Raw genomic sequence first — 6,380 nt, 5'->3', positions numbered from 1 at the left:
GCAAACCAAGTCACCCTCCCGCCACACCGCACAATCTCTGCTTAATGTATGTCCCAGCAACTGGGGTACCACATGCAGAGAAATCTGAGAGGTCCCCCCTGGTCACAGCTCTAGTCATCAGTGGTTCCAACAACTTCTGATGCTCAGGGTGTCCCCTGCGCCAGTGGTCCTCCCTCCAGGCGCCCCTCCTCCTCTCCATTTGCCCTGGAGTAGACAACTCAACATCACACCCATTCTGGGGAGATTTAAGCCCCAAAGAGCTCAGAACTGGCTGAAGCCAGCACAAAAGCCTATCTTCTCTCTGAGAGTTGCAATGTCCTTACACCCTCCCTGTCCTTCCCGTCTCGATCAGAAACCAAACAGGGGAAGCGGTGCACGCAGATACACAGAGAATACTGAATGGGACACACTGGCTCCTCTTCCAACTCCTTTATTGTCTCAAAGGTGTTTTCATTCTGTTGGAGGAAAAAAGAGAGAAATATGTAGAGTCCCCAGGTTTATCCCTGGTAAGCACTTTCACATGTTCATTTAGTAAAGCAGATTAGATTGATTCCTCAGATTTATTTTTTTTTGGGGGGGTGGGGTGGGAAGGCGGGGAGGGGGATTATAATGAACTCATTCAGTTTTTAAATCAGGCTTAGGAGCCATGACTCACTGGCTACGAATACATGTACACACATGCATGTACAGGACAGCACAGAATACTCTATTTACTCATATGCCTCTGAAAAGACTTTTTTTTTTCTATTATTTGTTGTTCTCGGCATCATTTATGGCTGGACTGCATGGACAAGATGGTTTTCTTAATTCTGTGAAAACACTTGCATCTATTGATGCCTGCACCTCTAAACATAGTGATATGGTCATACAGCCAAATCTGCAAAGCGGATTACTGTTCTTACACCATTCTGGGCATGGCAGGCATACCCATAGAAACACCCCTGATGGCCTAATGGTCATGCCTATTTACACATTTATTTCTGCTATTTCATCCTCTGTAAAGAACAAGTGCTCCTTTCCTCGACCTGTCTCAGAACAAACCTGAATACTTAAGGAATTAAAACAGATGAGTCGGCCAAAGGAAAATTTAAACAGACTTAATTTAACAATGCCAAGGTGTTATTACTAAAATGCAAGCACTTTGACAGCAGGTATCTTATGAGCGCTGTGCAAAGTGACACAGAAAAGCCTCAAGAAAAATCTACTAGAGTTTGGGTCAATACACTAAATCCCAGCACAATGGTTCAAGGGTAAGGGCACTTTAAAACAGAATGTGTCCCGAATCATGTTAGGAAGAAGACAAAGAACATATCCTGCTGGGAAGATCATTAACGATTAGGAAAACTCGAGCAGGCTACTATAAATTTGTCCCAGGTTAGAAAAGGCCAAGAATCTTTCAAAGGACACCACAAAAAAATAACATTTAAGACAAAAGGCAGTGTAGAAGCAAATGGAATTAAAAGGAGTCCTAGAAAGTAAATCTTTCAGTAATAAGCAAGCAAGGCTAATAACAATCTAGGGCATAGAAAAGATTAGCTCAGCACCAGGATGCACAGCAGATAGGAGAGCAAATTAGTTCTGTCTTACCAAAATGTAAATGGGGGGGGGAATTCAGTACTTAGTGTTTCTCTTTATTTTTCCTGCACCTAATTTTTAACTGTTAAGAGAAATAACACAAAAGCTTTATTTTTGCTAATGCCAGGCAACCAGAATCTGGAATTTAAATTAATCCTTCACACACTGCCATTTGGGGATCATTTCTACCAGATCCAACAAGGATACAAGGGATAGGACAAGAGGAAATGGCCTCAGGTTGCCCCAGGGGAGGTTTAGATTGGACATTAGGAAAAAATTCTTCATTGAAAGGGTTGTCAAGGACTGGAACCAGCTGCCCAGGGAAGTTTCAGGGTGGCCTCACCATCCCTGGAGGCATTTCAAAGATGTGTAGATGTGGTGCTCAGGGACACAGTTTAGTGATGGACTTGGCAGTGTTAGGTTAATGGCTGGACTCAATGATCTTAAAGGACTTTTCCAACCTAAATGATTCTATGATTCTATGCTGTTCAAAATGACCTACAGTCTTCCTTCAAAAAAGAGGGGCTATATTGCTGTTTCAATTGTACTGGTTATCGGGTAATCCAGCCTCATAGCACTCTTTAAATTAAAGCTTACAAGCACCGAGATATTCCCCAGTGACTGCACTTTAGCTAGTTTGATATTAAGCTATACATTTTTCTTAACGTGATTAGCAGCATACCTCAAGCTATGTTTGAACATATATTCTTAGGTGAATGGGAGATACTACCAGCTTTTCATTAGACAGAACATACGAGTATTTTAAAAAGCCAAACTCTAACAGAATACACAGCACAAGCATGTGTTTCTGCCAAGATATTTTCTATTAAGTAAATCAAATGCATATGTTCGTTCTCTCCCTCTTCTGTCCATGCTTAAAATCCAGGCAAATTTGCAGAAGAACAGCGCAGAGAGCAAGGTGTTAGAACTTAGAGAGAAGACCCACAACTTCTCTCGCACATGCTCTTCTGCTACCTGTAGCTACGTGCTTACCTTTGCACTCACATTTGTTACACAGCACACTTTGGTGCCCGGGAATTTGATTGATTTAGATTCGCCCTGACAGAAGGAAACCTTTTTTTTTAACCGTTTGACCTTGTTTCACTTCTAACTGGAAGATCAGTCCTGCCAGGAAGGAGAGCTGAAACCTCACGACAGCTGGAGGGTGAATAATCTCTCTTCAAACTCTAAAACTCTGCGTATGAAGTTTCCTTTACAATTTGTACTCCACCGGGCTATTAAAAATGTACGAAAAGCACAGCAAGAAATCAAGCCGCCCGCCAGTACAGAAGGTGCCAGCAGCTCCTCCTCGTTTCGCGAAAATCCAGCCCTCACCCTGAGGCTGCGAGACAAAATCCTGTGCAGCTGGAAGCGGCAGCGAGCCCTGGCCCCGGGGAAGGGCAGCTCAGCACCCTGCAAGGACGAGGCGCATCGCTCCGCTCCCCGCCACCCCGGGATGCCACACAGCCCCGGCGCCGGGCAGCGGCGGCAGCACGGGCTCGCTGACGGTAACGGCGACCCTCCTGCCTCCCCCGAACGCGTAACGAGAGGCGAAAGCACCGTCCGGGCCGGCGGCCAAAGCACCTGGAGCCGCATCTCCCACCCCGGCAGGCCCGCCACTCGCCGGGCCGCCACCCCCCTCGCACCCAGACGGGGGGCGAGCCCCGGGAAGGGACATGTCGCACCGGGACGTCGCGCAGCCCCTCCGAGCGCCGAGGCCGGCAGCGACCGTCTCCTCGGGACCTGATGCTGCCGGCCAACGGCCGGATCCCATCGCCCGCCGCGCAACGGATCGAGCACCCGCACGGCCGAGGGACCAGCTACGCGTGTCTGCGGGGACGGGAGCTGGGGGGCAAACCCACAAAGCTAGCACAGCTCTTCGCGACAGGAAAATACTTTATACACCTGGAAAAACCGTTTACGATGACCTTTAGTCACACTTAACCCTCACTGGGTCTTACGAGCCTCGTCCCCATTTAAAGGCACAGCGGTCTTTACTTTCACTCAAGTGTTCATGCACAGTTCAAGTAATTTCTGTTTGGTCCCATTAACCAACTGGTTCTCCTTGAGCTTACCTTGTGCCCCAGCTTGCCCCATGGCGTCTGTTCCCCCTCCCGAGGCCGTGTGCTGCCCAGCGCCTGCGACACGCGCTGTCCCCCGGACCCGCTCCGCTGCTTCGCTGCAGACACATCTTTCCTCTACGCTGCCACTTAAGGCGCAGAGCTGCCTTCTGCTGACCACCGACGTGCAAGCCGTCGGTCCGCAACGCTTCCCGGGGCGCCGGGGGCTGCCTGCGGCGCGGCGCGGTGCGGGGCCGGGGGCGGCTCTGCGGGGGCTGCCGGCGGCTGAGGCGGAGCCGCGAGTGCGGAGCCGCGGCGCAGCCCCCGGGTTCGCCCCCTGCGCAGGGCTGCCCGCTCCCTTCCCTGCGCGCTCCCCGGCGCTCGCCGCCTCGCTCCGGCCTCTCCCGGAGAAGGGGTCCGCTCTCCGGCTGGCCAACGCCTGCCCCGAGCCGGGCACGGCCAGCGCCGCCGTCGCAGGAGCGTGTCGGGCCGAGGGGCGGCGGCGAAACGTCTCGAACCTCGGCAGCGACAGCCCCGACCGCGCGGAGACCCGGCAGCGAGCCCGGGCCCCCCGCGGGAGGCGGCTCCGGCTGACCGGCACCTTCACGCCGCACTCGCGGCCTCTGCCGCGGTCGTGCCCGTCCTCCGCAGCCGCTCGGGGGGCGCCCGTCACCCGCAGCTCCCCCGGCTCGCCCGCGCCGCTCCCGCAGCCGCCCCCGGGCAGGGCGGGGGGGGACGGCGGAGCCCTCCCCGGCTGCCGTGCGGGCTCTGCGGCCCGGGCACAGCGGCCCCGCCGGCGCACCCCGCAGCGAGCGCACCGCGGCGCGGGGGGGCGGGGGGCGGCCACCGGCTTCCAGCCGCCGGCTGGCCCCGACGGAGGGGCGGGCGGGGTCGCTCCAGCCCGCGGCACCGGTGCCGGACCGCCCGCCGGCCGGGAGGGGTGTCCCCCCGCCCCGGGTGGCCCCGCGCCCCCCGAGCCGCCCCCCTCTCGCAGCCCGGGCTGCTGCCGAGCTCCGCTGCCGAGAGCCCGAGCGAGATCGCTGCCCCCCGGGCCCCGGTGCCCACCCGGCGCTGGAAAAGCGCAGCCCCCTGCGGCGTGCTTACAGGCACCAGGGGCTGGGGGCTGCCTCTGCCTGCCTGTGCGGGTGTGTACACCGCATAACCCAGCGCTGACCCTACCTGCATGCACACGTGTGTGTGGCGGGCATGCCCGCTCGGCACGCGTGTGCCCACTGGAACACACTTCCTTGGCCGGAGCCGGGGGGGGCTGCAGCAGCCTCCCCTCTCTCCTGGGCTGGTACTGTAATAAGTAACTAAAGGTAATTTGCTGATCAACCAAGGTAAGCAAGAGGAAGGAACCCATCGTGGTGGCCTTAAGAACGTCCTGTTTAACAAGAAGAGACGTTTCCACAATGTTATCTTGCTGCACCAAACATGGGAACGTCCTGTCTGACGAGAAACCACGATAACAGAAGCAGCAGAGGGGCTACTGAAGGTGTCAGAAGCGACCTCGGGGAAGAGAAAAAGAGCTGCTCAGCTTGCTTGAATTTGCGCGCCGCTGGTGGAGCAGGAGACTCCCCAGCCGCCCAGCGCTGTTTTGCTTACTTGTCGCTTGCTTTAATAAATCACATTTTCTAATTGGCCAGTCTCTGTCATTTCATTGGACAGGTAAACTCTAACAATTTTGGTGCCGGGACTCGGATAAGGGCAGTCTGGCCTGAGGTCCGTGGCAGGGGAGGCGCCCCGCTGGATAAGCGGCCCTTGTCAGGGTGCTTCTACGCCAAACCCTTTACCGACGAACCTCAAATGTGACAGTAAGCAAATAAAACCGGTTACCCCATAACCTCTGTGCACGAAGCCCGAATGAAGACGCAGGACGCGTGAGTATAGGCCGGTTAACCATTCGGTTGGGGTTGGGTATCCTGAAGCGTGCTTGTGTGCGACGCCCAGGGAGGGCGAAGTGAGTGCGGACCCTCAGTAGTGCGGTTTCCAGACCCCGCGAGGGGCTGCGCCATGAACCAGGGGAAGCGACTGCGCGAGTGAAAGAAGGCGCCTCGGAAGATGGGACAGAGGAAAAGCAAGCCATCTGATCCCATGGGTGGTTCTGGGGTCCAGATTAGGCTCCCACAGATACCACCGGAGAGTCTGCTAGGACTCATGGTAAAATTTTGGGATGCGTACCCTTCTAGGCAGGGTAAGAGTAAAGTAAGATTGATACACTACTGTATGGAAGTTTGGGGTGGGAAACAAATCAGGGGCGACCACCTCTACCGACCAGTCTTCGGGGCACCTGAAGACTGGATATGCCAGGCTTTGAATAGATATGTGAATTCAAAAGACCCCTTTTGCCCGGAGGAAAGTGAGTATGCTTCCTTATGGGCAGGGTCTGAAACTAGGGCCCTTTTGTTCCCGTTAAAAGAAAACAAAGGGGGGAAAAGAAGAAGAATAGAAGTGAGGATGAGATCCCTACCTCTCCCCCTGCGTATATACCTCCACCGCCCCCCCCTGCCCCCCCCCCCCCCGCAGCAGCCCTTACCACCTCCCTCCCTCCCCTCCCACCGCTATCTAGACCCTGTGAAAGTGTTAAAGTATCGGGGTGAGTTTGTACAAAGCCCCGTCGCCCCTCGAAGGTGCGGCTGAGTCCTGCGGGACGCATGGCAGGGTGTTTGCTGTTTGCCTGCGAAGGCGTGGTATGTAAGAACGCAGACTTAAAGCAACAAGGAGCAGATTTGCATTCAGGGTCAG

The 6,380-nt window shown here is 54.9% G+C and overlaps 1 long non-coding RNA gene across 1 annotated transcript; it reads right to left on the bottom strand.

Annotated features, from left to right (window-relative positions):
* Window positions 1–414: 414 nt before the first annotated feature.
* On the bottom strand, window positions 415–3,745 carry LOC129735214 (uncharacterized). The gene is made up of 2 exons (XR_008730609.1): window positions 3,651–3,745; window positions 415–455 (listed from the first exon to the last, which is right to left on the bottom strand). It is a non-coding gene; the product is annotated as an uncharacterized LOC129735214 (long non-coding RNA).
* Between the last annotated feature and the right edge of the window lie 2,635 nt (window positions 3,746–6,380).

Source organism: Falco cherrug, unplaced genomic scaffold, assembly GCF_023634085.1.
Source record: "Falco cherrug isolate bFalChe1 unplaced genomic scaffold, bFalChe1.pri scaffold_58, whole genome shotgun sequence".
NCBI classification, from domain to species: domain Eukaryota; kingdom Metazoa; phylum Chordata; class Aves; order Falconiformes; family Falconidae; genus Falco; species Falco cherrug.
This window is presented reverse-complemented; position numbering and strand designations above follow the sequence as displayed.